The sequence below is a fragment of the Delphinus delphis genome, chromosome 5 (genome assembly GCF_949987515.2).
Source record: "Delphinus delphis chromosome 5, mDelDel1.2, whole genome shotgun sequence".
NCBI lineage: Eukaryota > Metazoa > Chordata > Mammalia > Artiodactyla > Delphinidae > Delphinus > Delphinus delphis.
The window spans coordinates 69,431,765-69,455,144 of NC_082687.1; the positions used below are offsets into that span (position 1 = coordinate 69,431,765).

General features: G+C 37.5%; 1 protein-coding gene across 1 annotated transcript in view; it reads right to left on the reverse strand.

Moving 5' to 3' along the window:
• Positions 1-23,380, reverse strand: part of GABRB1 (gamma-aminobutyric acid type A receptor subunit beta1) — a 384,587-nt gene that overhangs the window by 197,354 nt on the left and 163,853 nt on the right. The window lies entirely within an intron of this gene.

The following is a 23,380-nucleotide window of genomic DNA, read 5'->3' on the forward strand; positions in this document are numbered from 1 at the left end:
GAAAAAAAAATCACAAGTTCTTTTACAAATAAAATCATTCATAAGATTACAGGAGGCTTTTGTACTGAATGCCACCATGCAAATGAACAAAATAGTAAAATATTAATTTTTCTCAACAAACATGTATTGAATACATATTATGGGCTGGGCATTAGGCTAGGGCTTAGGAATAATAAGGTAAACAGGACTTGGTCTTTTACCTCAAGAAGCTTTATATTTCAGTGGAGGAATCATAGCTTTTATATTCAGACATATTATAATATGACTTGGAAAGCACTATGATAGAGTTATGAGCCCAGAGCCTGTAATATGGCAGCAGCACTATTGACTCAGCGTGGGGAAATGGACAATTTAGCATTACTTGCCTTCATCAGATTCAGTTGTGAGTATTAAGGAAAATCAACAGTTCTAATGAGCCACTCCATTAGGTCGACAAAAATGGGCCTGCAGATGGGGCATATATACTGTGCCACATTGCCATTAATGAATTGGGGGCAGATTGGAAGGGATCAGAGCCTGGAAAATGCATTTAATAAAATGGAGTAATCCAGGAAGAATAAAAGCCAATGAACAAATCCACTCAAATGATACAAAACCAACTACAGATTAAGCATACATAAAGTTTTGCAGCAAAACTAAATTATATAGAATACTACACATAGTTTTTCCACATTTGATAATGCTAGATGCCTCAGAAAACTTTAGCACTTCTCAATGATATCAGACTACCCTCAGAGGACACCCAGCTCTTTCTGCAGGTTATTACAAGAGCCCAGGCCAAGAGGTCATAAGCTTTGTTCAAAACGTTCTAATTTTCTGTCCCAAATAAGTTACTTAAATCTCACCATGCCTCAGTTTCTTATCTGCAACTCAACAAGTACACACTGAACGTTTATGTGTGAAGCACATAAGGGCTATAAATAAGAAGGAATTGTGATCACTGCCCTCAAGGAATTCCAGTGAGAGTTAAAACAAAGAAACAAAGAAATGCTCTACAATGTGCTTTATGTAAAAGCTATGTGCAAATTACAGAAATAATACTGAGAACATATTTATTCTGACTACACCATAATCCGATAGATGAAAAGTACTTAAATTTTTATTTTAAAAAATACCATTCTGATAAAAAATGTTTAATGCCCAGATTTTAACTCATTTGGGCACATATTTTCCTAGAATAACATGTTCCTAGAATAACAGTATGTCTGAACCTTGTTCTAGTCCCTACATACACACCTTTTCTCCCCAAGACACCTCTATTCTCTGGTAAACTAGAACACCAAGGGGTCTTTGGGAAATGTCTGGGTCTATTCTGGGAGAGAAAGGAGATCTTTTTCACTATTTTTTTGTGCCCATTGCTTCCTTGTTTGCATATACATAGAGCCCTCAGTCCTCTACCTGGTCTGCCCCTGTGGCAGTGTGCAGGATTCTAGGTTGGATCTAACCAGTACTGGATCTCCCTGGTGCTTCTGCTATGGGCATGATGATCAGTGGATGAACCCCGTGAAGACCCAGTTTCAAGTACTTGGGCCTAGATGGACTCTAAACACTTCTGAAAGTCCTTGAAAATGAACTGTTAGTGAAGCTGATCTTACAACCCAGTCTGCGAGAATTCACTTAAATTCCACGTATGAATTGTTCAGTCTGACAAATAATCTACTTTCTACCTAAGAATTATCTCTTAGGGAATATTTGATAGTTTATCATCTCACTTGTTTAAATCCATAGCCCTTGGTTTCCAAGGTTACATCCCAGTTTGGGGTGGGGTGGGGTATCTCTTAAGATACATTGGTAAATAGACAGCTGTTAATGGATTCGATTTTGTTCTAAAAGTCTTAAAATGTTCACTACTATTACACATGTTTTGAGCTTTCCACACAACTAGGAATGTCTATCAAGGTCTGCTTTTAGTTTCTTTATTCACTCTATACTACAGAAACAGTATTGCCTTTTGGGCCAGAGAAGGGATGGCCATAGATTATGACATTAGACAGACAGTGTTTACTATTGAATCATTGGTGACAATAGGCAAATTACCTAAATTGTTTGTCTTAATGTCTCAACAATAAAAATTTTTTTAAATCATGTTTCTTCACCTATTGCTGAGAGAATTAGATGAAATAATTTGGTAGGGTCTTTGACAGTGCCTTGAAACTACTAAGTGCTAATGTTAGCACTGTTGGTATGTATGTATATATGAATAAATGCATACATACATACATATATGAAATCACTGTACTGCATTCAGAGGCTTGAGTCCTAGTGAATATATGAAAACGTTGCGATCCAAAATTTTAATCTTTACCAAGGTTTAGACAGTTTTAATTTTGTTTTGAATTTTATTTTATTTATTATTTATACAGCAGGTTCTCATTAGTCATCAATTTTATACACATCAGTGTATACATGTCAATCCCAATCTCCCAATTCATCACACCACCACCACTACCCACCGCTGCTTTCCCCGCTTGGTGTCCATACGTTTGTTCTCTACATCTGTGTCTCTATTTCTGCCCTGCAAACCGGTTCATCTGTACCATTTTTCTAGGTTCCACATACATGCGTTAATATACGATATTTGTTTTTCTCTTTCGAACTTACTTCACTCTGTATGATAGTCTCTAGATTCATCCACGTCTCTAAAAATGACCCAATTTCGTTCCTTTTTATGGTTGAGTAATATTCCATTCTATATATATACCTCATCTTCTTTTCATTCACCTCTTGATGGGCATTTAGTTTGCTTCCATGACCTGGCTATTGTAAATAGCGCATCAATGAACAATGGGGTGCATGTGTCTTTTTGAATTACGGTTTTCTCTGGGTATATGCCCAGTAGTGGGATTCCAGGGTCATATGGTAATTCTAGTTTTAGTTTTTTAAGGAACCTCCATACTGTTCTCCACAGTGGCTGTATCAATTTACATTCCCACCAACAGTGCAAGAGGGTTCCCTTTTCTCAATACCCTCTCCAGCATTTGTTGTTTGTAGATTTCCTGAAGATGCCCATTCTAAACTGGTGTGAGGTGATACCTCATTGTAGTTTTGATTTGCATTTCTCAAATAATTAGTGATGTTGAGCAGCTTTTCATGTGCCTCTTGGCCATCTGTAGGTCCTCTTTGGAGAAATGTCTATTTAGGTCTTCTGCCCATTTTTGGAGTGGGTTGCTTGTTTTTTTAATATTGAACTGCATGAGCTGTTTATATATTTTGGAGATTAATCCTTTGTTGATTCATTTGCAAATATTTTTTCCCATTCTGAGTGTTGTCTTTTCGTCTTCTTTGTAGTTTCCTTTGCTTTGCAAAAGATTTGAAGTTTCATTAGGTCCCATTTGCTTATTTTTCCACTACTCTAGGAGGTGGATCAAAAAATTCTTGCTGTGATTTATGTCAAAGAGTGTTCTTCCTATGTTTTCCTCTAAGAGTTTTATAGTGTCCAGTCTTACATTTAGGTCTCTAACCCATTTTGAGTTTCATTCTGTGTATTGTGTTAGGGAGTGTTCTAATTTCATTCTTTTACATCTAGCTGTCCAGTTTTCCCAGCACTACTTCTTGAAGAGAATATCTTTTCTCCATTGTATATCCTTGCCTCCTTTGTCATAGATTCGTTGACCCTAGGTGCATGGGTTTATCCCTGGACTTTCTAATCTGTTCCATTGATCTATATTTCTCTCTTTGTGCCAGTACCATATTGTCTTGATTACTGTAGCTTTGTAGTATAGTCTGCAGTCAGGGAGTCTGATTCTTCCAGCTCCATTTTTTTCCCTCAAGACTGCTTTGGCTATTCGGAGTCTTTTGTGTCTCCATACAAATTTTAAGATTTTTGGTTCTAGTTCCGTAAAAAAAGCCATTGCTAATTTGATAGGGATTGCATTGAATCTGTAGATTTCTTTGGGTAGCATAGTAATTTTTACAATATTGATTCTTCCAATCCAAGAACATGGTATATCTCTCCATCTGTTGGTATCATCTTTAATTTCTTTCAACAGTGTCTTATAGTTTTCTGCATACAGGTCTTTTGTCTCCCTAGGAAGGTTTATTCCTAGGTATTTTATTCTTTTTGTTGCAATGGTAAATGGGACTGTTTCCTTAATTTCTCTTTCAGATTGTTCATCATTAGTGTATAGGAATGCAAGAGATTTCTGTGCATTAATTTTGTATCCTGCAACTTTACCAAATTCATTGATTAGCTCTGGTAGTTATCTGGTGGCATGTTTAGGATTCCCTATGTATAGTATCATGTCATCTGCAAACAGTGACAGTTTTACTTCTTCTTTTCCAATTTGTATTCCATTTATTTCTTTTTCTTCTCTGATTGCCGTGGCTAGGACTTCCAAAAATATGTTGAATAATAGTGGTGAGAGTGGACATCCTTGTCTTTTTCCTGATCTTAGAGGAAATGCTTTCAGTTTTTCACCATTGAGAATGATGTTTGTTGTGGGTTTGTCATATATGACCTTTACTATGCTGAGGTAGGTTCCCCCTATGCCCACTTTCTGGAGAGTTTTATCATAAATGGGTGTTGAATTTTGTCAAAAGCTTTTTCTGCATCTATTGAGATGATCATATGGTTTTTATTCTTCAATTTGTTAATATGATGTATCACATTGGTTGATTTGCATATATTGAAGAATCCTTGCATCCCTGGGATAAATCCCACTTGATCATGGTATATGATTCTTTCAATGTGCTGTTGTATTCTGTTTCCTAGTATTTTTTTGAGGATTTTTGCATCTATATTCATCAGTGATATTGGTCTGTAATTTTCTTTTTTTGTAATATCTTTGTCTGGTTTTGGTATCAGGGTGATGGTGGACTCATAGAATGAGTTTGGGAGTGTTCCTTCTCTACAATTTTTTGGAAGAGTTGGAGAAGGTTGGGTGTTAGCTCTTCTCTAAATGTTTGATAGAATTCACCTGTGAAGCCATTTGGTCCTGAACTTTTGCTTGTTGGAAGATTTTTAATCACACTTTCGGTTTCATTACTTGTGATTGATCTGTTCATATTTTCTATTTCTTCCTTGTTCAGTCTTAGAATGTTATACCTTTCTAAGAATTTGTCCATTTCTTCCAGGTTGTCCATTTTATTGGCATAGAGCTGCTTGTAGGAGTCTCTTAGGATGTTTTGTATTTCTGCGGTGTCTGTTGTAACTTCTCCTTTTTCATTTCTAATTTTATTGATTTGAGTCCTCTCCCTCTTTTTCTTGATGAGTCTGGCTAATGGTTTATCAATTTTGTTTATCTTCTCAAAGAACCAGTTTTTAGTTTTATTGATCTTTGCTATTATTTTCTTTGTTTCTATTTCATCTATTTCTGCTCTGATCTTTATGATTTCTTTCCTTCTGCTAACTTTGGGTTTTGTTTGTTCTTCTTTCTCTAGTTCCTTTAGGTGTAAAGCTAAATTGTTTACTTGAGATTTTTCTTGTTTCTTGAGGTAGGCTTGTATAGCTATAAACTTCGCTCTTAGAACTGCTTTTGCTGCATCCCATTGGTTTTGGATCATCGTGTTTTCATTGTCATTTGCCTCTAAGTATTTTTTGATTTCCTCTTTGATTTCTTCAGTGATTTCTTGGTCATTTAGTAATGTACTGTTTAGCCTCCATGTGTTTGTGTTTCTTACATTTTTTTCCCTGTAATTCATTTCTAATCCCATAGCATTGTGGTCAGAAAAGATGCTTGATATGATTTCAATTTTCTTAAATTTACTGAGGCTTGATTTGTGACCCAAGATGTGATCTTCCCTGGAGAATGTTCCATGCGCATTTGAGAAGAAAGTGTAATCTGCTATTTTGGATGGAATGTCCTATAAATATCGATTAAATCTATCTGGTCTATTGTTTCATTTAAAGCTTCCATTTCCTAGTTAATTTTCTGTTTGGATGATCTGTCCATTGGTGTAAGTGAGGTATTAAGGTCCCCCACTATTATCGTGTTACTGTTGATTTCCTCTTTTATAGCTGTTAGCAGTTGCCTTATGTATTGAGGTGCTCCTATGTTGGGTGCATATATATTTATAATTGTTATATCTTCTTCTTGGATTGATCCCTTGATCATTATGTAGTGTCCTTCCTTGTCTCTTGTAACATTCTTTATTTTAAAGTCTATTTTATCTGATATGAGTATTGCTACTCTAGCTTTGTTTTGATTTTCATTTGCATGGAATATCTTTTTCCATCCCTTCACTTTCAGTCTGAATGTGTCCCTAGGTCTGAAGTGGGTCTCTTGTAGACAGCATATATATGGGTCTTGTTTTTGTTTCCATTCAGCAAGCCTGTGTCTTTTGGTTGGAGCATTTAATCCATTCACGTTTAAGGTAATTATCAATATGCATGCTCCTATGACCATTTTCTTAATTGTTTTGGGTTTGTTTTTGTAGGTCCTTTTCTTCTCTTGTGTTTCCCACTTGGAGAAGTTCCTTTAGCATTTGTTGTAGAGCTGGTTTGGTGGTGCTGAATTCTCTTAGCTTTTGCTTGTCTGTAAAGCTTTTGACTTCTCCACCGAATCTGAATGAGATCCTTGCCGGGTAGAGTAATCTTGGTTGTAGGTTCTTCCCTTTCATCACTTTATGTATATCATGCCACTCCCTTCTGGCTTTTAGAGTTTCTCCTGAGAAATCAGCTGTTAACATTATGGGAGTTCCCTTGTATGTTATTTGTCATTTTTCCCTTGCTGCTTTCAATAATTTTTCTTTGTCTTTAATTTTTGCCAATTTGATTACTATGTGTCTCAGCGTGTTTCTCCTTGGGTTTATTCTGTATGGGACTCTCTGCACTTCCTGGACTTGGGTGGCTATTTCCTTTCTCATGTTAGGGAAGTTTTCGACCATAATCTCTTCAAATATTTTCTCTGGTCCTTTCTCTCTCTCTTCTCCTTCTGGAACCCCTATAATGCGAATGTTGTTGCGTTTAATGTTGTCCCAGAGGTCTCTTAGGCTGTCGTCATGTCTTTTCATTCCTTTCTCTTTATTCTGTTCTGCAGCCGTGAATTCCACCATTCTGTCTTTCAGGTCACTTATCCGTTCTTCTGACTCAGTTATTCTGCTATTGATTCCTTCTAGTGTATTTTTCATTTCAGTTATTGTATTGTTCATCTCTGTTTGTTTGTTCTTTAATTCTTCTAGGTTTTTGTTAAACATTTCTTTCATCTTCTCGATCTTTGCGTCCATTCTTTTCTGAGGTCCTGGATCATCTTCATTATCATTATTCTGATTTTTTTTTTCCCAGAAGGTTGCCTATCTCCACTTCATTTAGTTGTTTTTCTGGGGTTTTATCCTGTTCCTTCATCTGGTACATAGCCCTCTGCCTTTTCATCTTGTCTATCTTTTTGTGAATGTGGTTTTTGTTTCACAGGCTGCAGGATTGTAGTTCTTCTTGCTTCTGCTGTCTGCCCTGTGACAGTTTTAATTTTGAGCATGAGGTGATGGGACTATTTAAAATCTAGGAATCATAATTTGGGATATTAATTTATATAGGTTTGGCACAATTACCATCCCCTTCACCTACTTTTGCCCACCTAATATTCACAGTGAAACTAATGAAACTTCCACTAAGCCCTCTCACTTTTATTGGACCTTTTCCAACACCCTAGAAGGAGTCTAGCAATTATGTATAAAATTGTACAACTTTGGGGCTCCTAAAGCCTAGCTATGCCTCTGCCCTGGTCTCAAGCCACATCTTCTTAGTCTGTGGTGGTTGCTGTTTAAAGATCTCTATATCCTTTAGATGCTAAGTGTATCACATCTTAAAGAATCACAGGTCAAGTTCTCACTTCCACCATGTATTCTCTCTTTGAGTATATTTATTGAGTCCTACAGAGACTCTTGGAAAGGCCCCCATTCAACAGGTCTTCAAAAAAAATCTTATTAAATGTTTAAGAATATACTTCTATTTGGTAACTTTTGTACATTGATGTGCTGGTTTGAATAACACCCACCTGATGACTCATCATGGGAAAAATAGTATTTGCCATAAGAACTTAGAATTCTCGGTGTATTATTAAAATAAAGCAAGCCAAAGGAAAATTAGAAGTTTAACACAGCATTTCCAGAATGAGGAGAAGAGCTGCAGTAAGCACAAATGATAGCTTTATCTAGTTTCACTTATTTTTAATAACAGAAATGGCAGATGGGAAAGGAGAAACAAGAAGACTGGCAGAAACAACTACTTATTCTAAATAGAGTTTAGCCAATGAAAAATGTAAACTTGTTAAACAGAATACGTATATTATTATGTGGTCCTTAGGCTGGCTAACGAAACACATCCCAAATTTGGAATACATGGCTCAGGCTGTTTTCTCATTCCAGGCAAGGAGACCATCTGACAAAATGACGTCAATTCTATTCTGCACTGTTGGTCTTATGTCCTGGTTTAATCAGTTTGACATGAATTTTACAAGAAATAAAAGCAGTATATTAATGAGCTTGAGATGAGAGTGCCAGATTCAAGGCACAGGTCATCTTATAGTTAATGAAACTGGTGAAAATTTAAAGAGAAGTCGATGCTGTCATTTTCAAAATAATCATCTGTTGTATCTCATTCTTGGATATTGTGTCTGCAATAATGCATTTTGCATGGAATTTAGCTGACAAAAAGGAACTGCTGACCTTCTCTTGGTCATAAAACTGGCACATAGATATCAGTCACATTTTGCATAATCTTTCCTTATTGTTGTTAAAGGATGAAAATCCCAACTCTCCAATGAAGAATCGTGGGATGGGGCAATAATTTAATTTAAATCCACTACACACACACAAACATATATCTATCTGCAGTATCCCCTTTGCACATAATCATTATATTGATAAAGTAGATTTAGACTAAATGCTTTCAATGTTGACTGTTATTTAATTGTGGAAAACACTTCGTTTGATTGATTGATTTTAAACAGGCAAGGAAGATTTTATTCAAGACTTTTGCCATAGAGGAAAGAGGTTGAGCATAACTTCATTGAAAGAAAAGGTGGGAGAGTTTTTAAGCCCTAAGGTTAATTAGTGGAAAAGTACTAGAGGAATTTTTGGGGAGGTTGTTCAATGTTCTTTAGCCATCTGTGTTTCCTAATTGGCACTTATGCACGTTATGCTCTTACCCTCTCATAGAGACTGGGAGATAGGGCCTTCGTCTTTCTTGATGATTACATTTCTAAGGGATGTCTCTCAGGTCCTTGAGAAAGACCTTCCTGGGGAGACATTTAGATAACACCTTCAATAAAAGGCCACGTATGCAGAATCTGTTACTTGCTAAACTCTTTACATATATGCTTTCTTTTAATTCTCCCTCCAAACTCTAAGAGGTACTTGATATCAACCCATTTTACAAATGAGAAAATTGAGCCTTTGAGAGATTGTCAAATGCTCATAGATTGTATTGAACTTGACTCTAAGTCCCAATTTCTTCATTTGTAAGATGGGATAATATCACATATCTCATAGAGCTTTGAGGAGAATAAAAAGCTCATGTTTATTTATGCCATGCTGGCTCCATGTGGATTGCAGACTTCGTCCATACATAGTTAGTCATGTGGGCTCTGAAGCCTGAGCACCTTGTTTTGAATTTCTAGCTTGTTCACTTCTTAGCCATGTAAACTAGAAGTTATTTAACTGTTTTTAATCCCATTTTTCTTATCTGTAAAACGGGAATAAAATTAGTACTCACAGCATATGATTGCTATAAAAATTAAATGAGTCAATACATGTAACTCAGAAGAGTACCTTAGAACTTCAGCCCATAAAATTTAGCTATAGTTAATATTGATATGGTCTTTTGAATCCATTACTAATTTTATAGTTCTCAATTTTGATTTTTAATGAATTTTACAATAATGTAAATACATTGCAGAATCTACTTTGTTTGGGGGACTACATGCATAGAATATAATCTTGGAGAGTCTAATCTTTTATTTCAAGGTGTCTATCATTTATATGGAGGAAGAAACATAACATTTAATTATAAATGAGTAATATTCAAAACTGCTATGTATTTTTTAAAATGATGTTATCTTAAGATGGAATCTGTTCTGCTTTATTTTGTAAGTGTTCAAACTTATTTTAATCCAGAAGGCACTTCAAATATTTTTGGAAATAGGTAGTATGAACATCTTAATTAATATATAATAAATAAAAATATATAATGTCTAGTAACTAAATTACAGAGTAGAATGCAGTTTGAAATATTCTTTTAATTTTTTTCTACTCTGTTCAAATTTGATTGGGACTGAATTGCTTTTTCCTTTTTTTCACAAAGAAATATATTCACTGTGCTTTGAGGTCAGGTGATTCCCCTTGAAAAATGCTTGCAGTAGCTTTCAAAAGCTCATGTAGAGGGATAATCATCAGTACAAATGCTACACTCATCAGTTAGTGCAGACAGATTTCGGTTTTCACCCCATTTCCCATCAGGCTGTCAGTGAAGTAGGTATTAAAGACACAGAGATCCAGTGTCTCTCTTTTAAGAACCCCTCTCAAACATACAATGACCTCTTATTCTGATTCTGATGTGGTAATACGTGAGCCTTAAAAGAAAGATCCAAGAACAACAACAACGAAAAGAGAATGTGAATTATAGCTTGGTAATAGTATAGGTTCATTGAATGACTAGCTTATATGCTTAAAGATCTTTAAATGACTATGTATCAAAATTTGTGATTTTTCAGTTTGTGAATCAGCATTCTATCTATGTGATTGGTGGTCTTCTTGCATTATGGGTTTAGGTTTTCATTTAAATTACTGAAGTTCAGTTTTGCTATTAATTTGATGGTTTAACTCTTGTCTGTTGCATTTTTAACTTAGCTCATGCAGGTGACCCTTTCTCTTTTCTTCACTGAAACATTCAAATATATAAGATCCTAAAATAAGCCTCCAACTCACCTGCTTCCAGGCTCTTTCCTAATAAGGTTTTTTTCCTGTCATGGCCAGTTTTCAAAGAGTAGACTTAATTTCCTTCAAAGTATTCTTTAACTTCTACCACCTGACTTAAAACATTCTTTATCTAAGGGCATTAATAATTTACTAATTACCAAATCATTGACATTTTCTTAGTCTCCACCTGCTCAGCTTTAATTTATGCATTTAACAAATATTTATGATGTATGGCCCTGTACTACGAGGCATGCATTCACTAATCACCGACAGTTATTGGTACTGGTGAATAAGGAACAAGTGAGCTCCTACGTTTATGGAGGTTATGGGGTAATTGAGGGGTGAAATAAAAATGGAGGATCTATTTTAGGTAAGATGATCATTTCTTAGGGGGTGACATTTGAGCCAAAAACTGAAAGATGAAACCCACTGTGTGATGTGAGGAAAAAATACCCCAAAAACGGAACAGATAAAAGGGCACTGAGGTATAAAAGAGGCAGGCATTTTGGAGTAACTGCAAGAAGAAAACTGGAGGTGGGGGTGCATTTGCCTTCCTTGTCCTTGTTAAATCTTGTAAACATCAGTTTAGTGACAATAGCTCTCTGCTGGTTCTCTGACCCTCTGATCATCTTTTCAATTGGAGTTTTGTTTTTTAATGAAATATAGTTGATTTACAACATTACATGAGCTTCAGGTATACAGCATAGTGATTCAGTATTTTTATAGATTATATTCCTTTTAAGTTATTACAAAATAATGGCTATAAACCCTTGTGCTGTGCAATATATCCTTGTTGCTTATCTGTTCTAAACATAGTAGTTTGTATCTCTTAATTCCATATCCCTATCTTACCCTTCCCCTCTTCCTTCTCCACACTGGTATCCACTAGTTTGTTTTCTTTTTTTTATATATACAGCAGGTTGTTTTTAGTCATCAATTTTATACACATCAGTGTATACAGGTCAATCCCAATCTCCCAATTCATCTCACCACCACCACCATCACCCCACCGCTTTCCCCGCTTTGTGTCCATATGTTTGTTCTCTACATCTGTGTCTCTATTTCTGCCCTGCAAACCAGTTCATCTGTACCATTTTTCTAGGTACCACATATATGCGTTAATATACGATATTTGTTTTTCTCTTTCTGACTTACTTCACTCTGCATGACAGTCTCTAGATATATCCACGTCTAAAAAAACGACCCAATTTCGTTCCTTTTTATGGCTGAGTAATATTCCATTGCATATATATACCACATTTTCTTTATCCATTCATCTGTCGATGGGCATGTAGGTTGCTTCCATGACCTGACTATTGTAAATAGTGCTGCAATGAACATTGGGGTGCATGTGTCTTTTTGAATTATGGTTTTCTCTGGGTATATGCCCAGTAGTGGGATTCAGGGGTCATATGGTAATTCTATTTTCAGTTTTTAAAGGAACCTCCATACTGTTCTCCATAGTGGCTGTATCAATTTACATTCCCACCAACAGTGCAAGAGGTTTCCTTTTCTCCACACCCTCTCCAGCATTTGTCGTTTGTAGATTTTCTGATGATGCCCATTGTAACTGGTGTCAGGTGATACCTCATTGTAGTTTTGATTTGCATTTCTCAAATAATTAGTGACGTTGAGCAGCTTTTCATGTGCTTCTTGGCCATCTGTATGTCTTCTTTGGAGAAATGTCTATTTAGGTCTTCTGAGGGTTGTCTTTTCGTCTTGTTTATGGTTTCCTTTGCTATGCAATAGCTTTGAAGTTTCATTAGGTCCCATTTGTTTATTTTTGGTTTTATTTCCATTACTCTAGGAGGTGGATCAAAAAAGATCTTGCTGTGATTTATGTCAAAGAGTGTTCTTCCTATGTTTTCCTCTAAGAGTTTTATAGTGTCCGGTCTTACATTTAGGTCTCTAATCCATTTTGTGTTTAATTTTGTGTATGGTGTTAGGGAGTGTTCTAAATTCATTATTTTACATGTAGCTGTCCAGTTTTCCCAGCCCCACTTATTGAAGAGACTGTCTTTTCTCCACTGTATATCCTTGCCTTCTTTTTCATAGATTAGTTGACCATAGGTGCGTGGGTTTATCTCTGGGCTTTCTATCTTGTTCCATCAATCTATGTTTCTGTTTTTGTGCCAGTACCATATTGTCTTCATTAGTGTAGCGTTTTTTTCTCTTTTTTTAATAAATTTATTTATTTTTCTTTATTTTTGGCTGCATTGGGTCTTCACTGATGCACACGGGCTCTCTCTAGTTGGGGCGAACAGGGGCTACTCTTCATTGCGGTGCACGGGCTTCTCATTCTGGTGGCTTCTCGTTGCAGAGCACGGGCTCTAGGCCCGCAGGTTTCAGCAGCTGTGGCTCACGGGTTCCAGAGCACAGGCTCAGTAGTGTGGCACAGGGGCCTAGTTGCTCCGTGGCATGTGGGATCCTCCCAGACCAGGGCTTGAACCCATGTTCCCTGCATTGGCAGTCGGATTGTTAACGACTGCGTCACCAGGGAAGCCCTACTTCCTGCTTCCGGAGTAAGTTTATAGTATGGTCTGAAGTTAGGGAGTCTGATTCCTCCAGTTCCATTTTTTTCCCTCAAGACTGCTTTGGCTATTCAGGGTCTTTTGTGTCTCCATACAAATTTTAAGATTTTTTGTTTTACTTCCATAAAAAAATGCCATTGGTAATTTGATAGGAATTGCATTGAATCTGTAGATTTATTTGGGTAGTATAGTCATTTTCACAATATTGATTCTTCCAATCCAAGAACATGGTATATCTCTCCATCTGTATCATCTTTAATTTCTTTCATCAGTGTCTTATCGTTTTCTGCATACAGGTCTTTTGTCTCCCTCGGCAGGTTTATCCCTAGGTATTTTATTCTTTTTGTTGCAATGGTAAATGGGAGTGTTTCCTTACTTTCTCTTTAAGATTGTTCATCATTAGTGTATAGAAATGCAAGTGATTTCTGTGCATTAATTTTGTATCCTGCAACTTTACCAAATTCATTGATTAGCTCTAGTAGTTTTCTGGTGGCATCTTTAGGATTCTCTATGGAGAGTATCATTCATCTGCAAACAGTGACTGTATTACGTCTTTTTTTTTTTTTTTTTTGCGGTACGTGGGCCTCTCACTGTTGTGACCTCTCCCATTGCAGAGCAGAGGCTCCGGACGCACAGGTTCAGCGGCCATGGCTCATGGGTCCTGCCGCTCCGCGGCCTGTGGGATCTTCCCAGACCAGGGCACGAACCCGCATCCCCTGCATCGGCAGGCAGACTCTCAGTCACTGCGCCACCAGAAAAGCCCTACTTCTTCTTTTCCAATTTGTATTCCTTTTCTTTTCTCTGATTGTTGTAGCTAGGACTTCCAAAACTATGTTGAATAATAGTGGTAAGAATGGATATCCTTGTCTTTTTCCTGATCTTAGAGAAAATGCTTTCAGTTTTTCACCACTGAAAATGATGTTTGCTGTGGGTTTACTGTATATGGCCTTTATTATCTTGAGGTAGGTTCCCTCTATGCCCACTTTCTGGAGAGTTTTTATCATAAATGGGTATTGAATTTTGTCAAAAGCTTTTTCTGCATCTATTGAGATGATCACATGGTTTTTATTCTTCAATTTGTTAATATGGTGTATCACATTGATTGATTTGTGTATATTGAAGAATCCTTGCATTCCTGGGATAAATCCCACTTGATCATGGTGTATGATTCTTTTAATGTGTTGTTGGATTCTGTTTGCTAGCATTTTGTTGAGGATTTTCGCATCTATATTCATCAGTGATATTGGTCTGTAATTTTCTTTTTTTGTAGTATCTTTGTCTGATTTTGGTATCAGGGTGATGGTGGACTCATAGAATGAGTTTGGGAGTGTTCCTTCCTCTGCAATTTTGTGGAAGAGTTTGAGAAGGATGGGTGTTAGCTCTTCTCTAAATGTTTGATAGAATTTGCCTGTGAAGCCATCTGGTCCTGGATTTTTATTTGTTGGAAGATTTTTAATCATAGTTTCAATTTCATTACTTGGTCTTTTCATTACTTGGTCTGTTCATATTTTCTATTTCTTCCTGGTTCAGTCTTGGAAGGTTGTACCTTTCTAAGAATTTGTCCATTTCTTCCAGGTTGTCCATTTTACTGGCATACAGTTGCTTGTAGTAGTCTCATAGGATGCTTTGTATTTCTGCGGTGTCTGTTGTAACTTCTCCTTTTTCATTTCTAATTTTATTGATTTGAGTCCTCTCCCTCTTTTTCTTGATGAGTCTGGCTAATGGTTTATCAATTTTGTTTATCTTCTCAAAGAACCAGCTTTTAGTTTTATTGATCTTTGCTATTGTTTCCTTTGTTTCTATTTCATCTATTTCTGCTCTGATCTTTATGATTTCTTTCCTTCTGCTAACTTTGGGTTTTGTTTGTTCTGCTTTCTCTAGTTCGTTTAGATGTAAAATTAGATTGTTTATTTGAGATTTCTCTTGTTTCTTGAGGCTTGTATAGCTATAAACTTCCTCTTAGAACTGCTTTTGCTGCATCCCATAAGTTTTGGATCGTCGTGTTTTCATTGTCATTTGTCTCTAGGTATTTTTTGATTTCCTGTTTGATTTCTTCAGTGATCTCTTGGTTATTTAGTAATGTATTGTTTAGCCTCCATGTGTTTGTGTTTCTTACATTTTTTTCCCTGTAATTCATTTCTAATCTCATAGCACTGTTGTCAGAAAAGATACTTGATATGATTTCAATTTTCTTAAATTTACTGAGGCTTGATTTGTGACCCACGATGTGATCTATCCTGGAGAATGTTCCGTGAGCACTTGAGAAGAAAGTGTAATCTGCTGTTTTCGGATGGAATGTCCTATAAATATCAATTAAATTTTTTGGTCTATTGTGTCATTTAAGGCTCTGTTTCCTTATTTATTTTCATTTTGGATGATCTGTCCATTGGTGCAAGTGAGGTGTTAAAGTCCCCCACTATTATTGTGTTACTGTCGATTTCCTCTTTTATAGCTGTTAGCAGTTGCCTTATGTATTGTGGTGCTCCTATGTTGGGTGCATATTTATTTATAATTGTTATATCATCTTCTTGGATTGATCCCCTGATCATTATGTAGTAGCCTTCCTTGTCTCTGGTAACATTATTTATTTTAAGGTCTACTTTATCTGATATGAGTATTGCTACTCTAGCTTTGTTTTGATTTCCATTTGCGTGGAATATCTTTTTCCATCCCTTCACTTTCAGTCTGAATGTGTCCCTAGGTCTGAGGTGGGTCTCTTGTAGACAGCATATATATGGGTCTTGTTTTTGTATCCATTCAGCAAGCCTGTGTCTTTTGGTTGGAGCATTTAATCCATTCACATTTAAAGTAATTAACGATATGTATGTTCCTATGACCATTTTCTTAATTGTTTTGGGTTTGTTTTTGTAGGTCCTTTTCTTCTCTTGTGTTTCCCACTTGGAGAAGTTCCTTTAGCATTTGTTGTAGAGCTGGTTTGGTGGTGCCGAATTCTCTTAGCTTTTGTTTGTCTGTAAAGCTTTTGATTTCTCCATCGAATCTGAATAAGACCCTTGCCGGGTAGAGTAATCTTGGTTGTAGGTTCTTCCCTTTCATCACTTTTTTTTTTTTTGTGGTACGCGGGCCTCTCACTGTTGTGGCCTCTCCCGTTGCGGAGCACAGGCTCCGGACGTGCAGGCTCAGCGGCCATGGCTCATGGGCCCAGCCGCTCCACGGCATCTTCCCGGACTGGGGCACAAACCCGTGTCCCCTGCATCGGCAGGCAGACTCTCAACCACTGCCAGGAAAGCCCCCCTTTCATCACTTTAAGTATATCATGCCACTCCCTTCTGGCTTTTAGAGTTTCTCCTGAGAAATCAGCTGTTAACCTTATGGGAGTTCCCTTGTATGTTATTGGTCGTTTTTCCTTTGCTGCTTTCAATACTTTTTCTTTGTCCTTAATTTTTGCCAATTTGATGACTATGTGTCTTGGTGTATTTCTCCTTGGGTTTATTCTGTATGGGATTCTCTGCGTTTCCTGGACTTGGGTGGCTATTTCCTTTCCCATGTTAGGGATGTTTTCGACTATGATCTCTTCAAATATTTTCTCTGGTCCTTTCACTCTCTCTTCTCCTTCTGGGACCCCTATAATGCGAATGTTGCTGCATTTAATGTTGTCCCAGAGGTCTCTTAGGCTGTCTTCATTTCTTTTTATTCTTTTTTCTTTATTCTGTTCCACAGCAGTGAATTCCACCATTCTGTCTTCCAGTCACTTATCCGTTCTTCTGCCTCAGTTATTCTGCTATTGATTCCTTCTAGTGTATTTTTCATTTCAGTTATTGTATTGTTCATCTGTTTGTTTGTTCTTTAATTCTTCTAGGTCTTTGTTAAACATTTCTTGCATCTTCTCGATCTTTGCTTCCAGTCTTTTTCCAAGGTCCTGGATCATCTTCACTATAATTATTCTGAATTCTTTTTCTGGAAGGTTGCCTATCTCCACTTCATTTAGTTATTTTTCTGGGGTTTTATCTTGTTCCTTCATCTGGTACATAGCCCTCTGCCTTTTCATCTTGTCTATGTTTCTGTGAATGTGGTTTTTGTTCCACATGCTGAAGGATTGTATTTCTTGTTACCGCTGTCTGCCCTCTGCAGAAGTTGGTTTTTTTAAAGAAGATTGATAAGATTCTCATTCCCTCAGCAATACTCTAGCGGGAACACTGAGACCATGGGGATGCTTATCCATGGCATTGACTGGACAGAATGGATAATCTCTCGATAGACTTGGTTCTAGAGAGGGTCCACCGCCGGCTGCCAATTCGGTTCCTGCAGGGCCCCGGCTGGTCCAGCTATTCTCCACTAGTTTGTTTTCTATATCTGTGAGTCTGTTTCTGTTTTTTTATATACCTGTCACTGTTTTATTTTTTAGATTCTACATATAAGTGATTACAGAGTATTTGTTTTTCTCTGTTTGACTTATTTCACTAAAAATAGTGCTCTCTAGGTCCATCCACATTGTTGCAAATGGCAGAATTTCCAGAATTTCATCCTTTTTATGGCTGAGTAATATTCCATTATATATATATTTATATATGTATATGTATAAACATATATATACACACATATATATGTGTATGTGTATATATATATATATATAAAATCTTTATCCATTCATCTGTTGATGGACACTTAGATTGCCTCCATCTCTTTTCTATTGTAAATAATACTTCTATGAACACTGGCATGCATGTATCTTTTGGAATTCATGTTTTCATCTTCTTTGGCTATATAACTAGCCATGGAATTGCTTGTCTTATCACCTTTTTTTTAATTCTTCAACTTGTCTTGTATGTGGACACTATTTTCCAGGAGAGGGAAAGAATATGATGTGGATCATATTTTGCTGAGAGTTTAATGCTTAAAAAAGACCTAAATTTTGTTTAAAAATCTGAAAATTCAGGGAATAAAATGTATAATGTCAAGCCAAGGGAAAATTTCATGTATAAACTAGACCTGGGTTCAGAACCTTCAGAGCTAACAAACATCTGTTACAGTCATTGGCACAGATTCAATTATCTATTCTTAAGTCCCATGTAGTGGTTTAGAACCATAGTGGTTTAGTATCTATACTCAAGATACAGTCCCTGGAATCTCAGGCCTCACCTTTGACACATAGCACTACTGAGTCAAAATATGTATTTTCACAAGATCCTGAGGTGATTCAAATGCACAAAAACCAAACTCATAGAAACAGAACAGATTGGTGGCTGCCAGTGGCAAGGGTTGCAGGGTGGGGCGGAGAGTGGTCAAAAGTGACAAACTTCCAGTTATAAAATAAATAAGTCCCAAGGATATTATGTATGGCATTGTTACTATAGTTAATGATACTATATTGTATACTTGATGGACCTAGAGACTGTCATACAGAGTGAAGGAAGTCAGAAAGAGAAAAACAAATACCGTATGCTAACACATATATATGGAATCTAAAAAGAAAAAAAAAACTGTTCTGAAGAACCTAGGGGCAGGACAGGAATAAAGATGCAAACATAGAGAATGGACTTGAGGACAAGGGGAGGGGGAAGGGTAAGCTGGGATGAAGTGAGAGAGTGGCACTGACATATATACACTACCAAATGTAGAATAGATAGCTAGTGGGAAGCAGCCACATAGCACAGGGAGATCAGCTCAGTGCTTTGTGACCACCTAGAGGGGTGGGATAGGGAGTATAGGAGGGAGACGCAAGAGGGAAGGGATATGGGGATGTATGTATATGTATAGCTGATTCACTTTGTTATACAGCACCATTGTAAAGCAATTATACTCCAATAAATATGTCAAAAAAAAAGTTCTCATCACAAAAAAAGCAAATTGCAACAATGTGAGATTGTGGATGTTAACAAGTAATCATTTTACAATATATACAAATATCACACCATTAGGTATACCTTAAACTAATACAATGTTTTACGTCAATTATGTCTCAATAAAACTGAGAAAAAAGGAAAGTTTGAGAACCAGGGAGACCGGGAGTCAGGCTGGCTGGGGTTTAAATGCTAGTTCCACTTCTTCTTTTTTTTTTTTTTGTGCGGTACGCGGGCCTCTCACTGTTGTGGCCTCTCCCGTTACGGAGCACAGGCTCCGGACGCTCAGGCTCAGCGGCCATGGCTCACGGACTCAGCCGCTCCGCGGCATGTGGGATCCTCCCGGACTGGGGCACAAACCCACGTCCCCTGCATCGGCAGGCAGACTCTCAACCACTGTGCCACCAGGGAAGCCCCTAGTTCCACTTCTTATTACCTAGGTGGCCTTGTCCACCTTAACCTTTCTAAATTTTCTCTTTTGTTTTAAAGTTGGGGATTTTAAAGCCTTTGAAAATGGTTGTGATGGCTTTCAAAAGCACATACAGGGGAATATGTGCAGGTGTTGACAATGATCAAGTCTGTTGGAAAGGTTAAAAAAGATAACATGTATAAATCTATTAACACATGCTGTACGTTGGTTTACAGTATGTGCGCAATACACAATAGTTAAACTTATCTTCTTTGCTAAATAAATTAAAATTAACTATCAATTTAACTAATTTAGATAGAGTTGAATAGGGTTAGCAGAGAATGGATGGGTAGTACTTATTACCTCAGCTGTTGAGTAAGCTGCTGGAAGATGTACCACACAACACATACAATTATTTTCTTAACTAAATTTTCCCAACGATGGTGCCAGCTGCCTCTTTAGAGAAATTTTGTCAGGTATCTTCACACTATTCTATTCCTTGAACCTAGTAAAGGTAGAAGACTAAGGGAATTAGATGAAATAGGAAATCAAAGTTGCTTCTAGTTGAACCATTTGTTCTGGCTTTATCCTATGTTGGAGCGAGAGCAGACTCAGGTGGCCTGGAGTGCTTTTTTGCATTTTCCAATGCAGTTGTCCTGGGTCATGAGTGCCAGCACAGCCCCTTCTTACCTAAGATGGGCCATTTGACACCCGTGAAAGGCTTATGGGTGTCTCCCTCTTTGCATTAGAATGTATTGTACAATAGAGCCTGAAAGCTCGCTGCATTACAAAAAACAACTAAACTGATTCAACTAAAAATTATTTATTGAGCACTTGTAGTTCCTGTCTGCCAGGTTCTGGGGAAAGAAAGATGAATAAGACCAGGTACTCTACCATTAGGAACTCATAATCTAGTGTGTTACATGAGACAGACCTTTTGAGTCTGTGGATAAAAAAGTCTAGCTTCTAACAAAACTCCTGTTTCAAAATGCAAATTGGCTAGTAAAACTACAATACAGCCTCACCCTTCTTATACTGCATCCTCCATGTTGCTCCCAGAAAGGGCCTTGTTCAAAAACAATTCTGAAACAGTCAGACTATTTCCTCAACTTGGATTGCTCATCACTACCATAACACTATGTATGAAGACCCCACTTCTCCTCACAGGCTTGATTCCTGCACTTAACCCACTCAATGTATTCTCCATCCACTCCAAGACTTTCCAAGTACTTCCACTGCCCTGAGAGCTGTTTCCTGCCCCTGACCTCTTCTATTTTTGGTAAGCTTTTCAGCATCCTTCAAAATTGAGCTCAAATATCACTTTCTTAAAAAGTCTCTTAGGGCTTCCCTGGTGGTGCAGTGGTTAAGCATCTGCCTGCCAATGCAGGGGACACGGGTTCGAGCCCTGGTCCGGGAAGATCCCACATGCTGCAGAGCAACTAAGTCCATGCTCCACAACTACTGAGCCTGTGCTCTAGAGCCTGCAAGCCACAACTACTGAGCCCTTATGCCACAACTACTGAAGCCTGTGCACCCAGAGCCTGTACTCCGCAACAAGAGAAGCCACCGCAATAAGAACCCCGTGCACCGAAACGAAGAGTAGCCACCTCTTGCCGCAACTAGAGAAAGCCTGGGTGCAGCAACAAAGACCCAACACAGCTGGAAAAAAAAAAAAAAAAACTCTCTTTGCTCTTCTTCATTTTCCTTGGAAGACTTAGGCTCCTGTTTGTTTGTGGTCCTATTCCATTTTGTATATTTCCATTCCCAGGATACTTTGTACAATGTTCTGCAATTATCTCTTTCCCAGGTTTTCTCTCCATCTAAAATATAGGTATCACTCAATTTTGTATGTCTAGCAACTGGTAATGTTGCTGGCACACAGTTGGTGCTCCATAAAAGTTTGTTAAATGGATAACCAGAGATTAACTACATAGGGTATTTGCTTGATATAGTTCGACACTTATTGTAACCCCCAAACACAAAGCAGGTTGAATTTATATAAGTGAGGAAGTTACTGACCTCAGCACAAAAGAAGTCTGAATATTTTATTTGGGTATGATCAGTGATTGTTAAACATGTTAACTGATGAAATGTTATTATTTGATAAAGTCTACCTTGGCTCAATAAAATAATACTTTTATACCTTTCAAAGACTCTTTTGGACCAGTCTTCAATGTCACACATCATAGCAGGGGAAACAGAGGGAATGGTTTCCTGATTTTTCTTCTAAAGTATATTGAATTTCTGACAAACAGTGAACTCAAAGAGTAGCAATATTTTTTGATATATAAGAATTTTCAGAGGGAACTACTGATCACAGTCCAAAAAGCACAGCGTCATTTAACTTGGCACCCAAAATATAATTTTCCCTTTTGAAGGTCAATTAGATTTCAGGTGAAAAATCAACCAGAAGCACACCTGGTGAACAAAATGGGTTATCAATGTAAAAAAAAAATACCATCTTACGTTTTTAAAAACCTCTAACATGACTAAAAAGTAATGAAATCAGCCTCATCAAGTGGTTTGTGAACTAGCTCTAAACTAGGTTTGAAGACAAGCACATGTCAGTGTCTTTTTTAAAAATGTGGTTAACTTGGCTGGGAAGATGCTCATTTAGATTTATACTTTGTGTCAGTTATTTATTCAGTTTGTTTATCTAGCTCATATTTCATCCAACAAATGCTACACAAGTGCACACCATGTACCAACCATGATCTAGTCACTGGGACTACAACAGTAAACAAAGTTGGTGTACTCAGGGAACTGATCATCTGGTGTATGGAGACAGGGATCGGAGTACAAAACAAGGATGTGATTTGAAAAACGGTTGTAATTGCAAATCAAGGCAAGGGGAAAGAGAGTGATTAGAGGACCTCTGTGATCAGATGGCACTAGGGGGTCTGGGTGAAGGAGCCAGCTCTGTGGACTTCCGGAGGAAGAGTCTTCTAGGCAGAAGGAATATTAAGAACAAGGGAGCTAGTCAGGAGTCAGCTTGGGGTATAGGAGCAAGAAGGCCTTTGTGACTAGAGTAAAGTGTTTGAAGGGAAGGAGTAGGAAATGAGGAACCGCGGGGGTCTGATTATGCGGTGTCTCATTTTGGATTCTTTTCTGAGTGAAGGGGGAAGTCATTGGAGGGTTTTTAGTAGAGAATTGACATGACCTGACTTCTGTTCCAAGCATCACCATGGCTGCTGTGTGCCTAATAGATGGTGGAGGAGGGGCTAAAAATGTCCAGGAGGAGTCCCCACTAGGGAGGGTCCACGAAATGCCATGCTAAACTGTGCACACACCTGTATGTGTGAAAACGCATGGATCTTTATTTTCATGGAGGGCAAAGGTTATTTGTAATGCCAGCTTCTCAGAAGTATCTGTGGCCCTAAAGCACTGCGGCTGTAAAGGAACGGTGGCAGCCACATTCAGTTGAGAAATGATGGTGGTTCCAACTAGAGAGGGAGCAACAATGTAGGTGACAACATGTAGTTGGATTTATTCAGGATATACTTAATTTATAGTCATCCTTAATGTGTATAGGCAATGGGTCCCACTAAAAGAAGCATTTATTTCCCAGTTGGATTTAGTTAGTTTAATTTCTTAATAATTTGGAGTGACTTGAAGTGAAAGTTGGACTTGGGTCCACCTTTGCCACTGGCAACCTGCGTGACCTTAACATCTATCGACATAAACTTGCTTATCTATAAACTAGATTGCTATGAGGATCATATGTAACTTGCGGGTAAGTGTGCTTTGTAGGTTACAGATGTTGTTTAGTACAGAGGCTGAATGCACTGCTG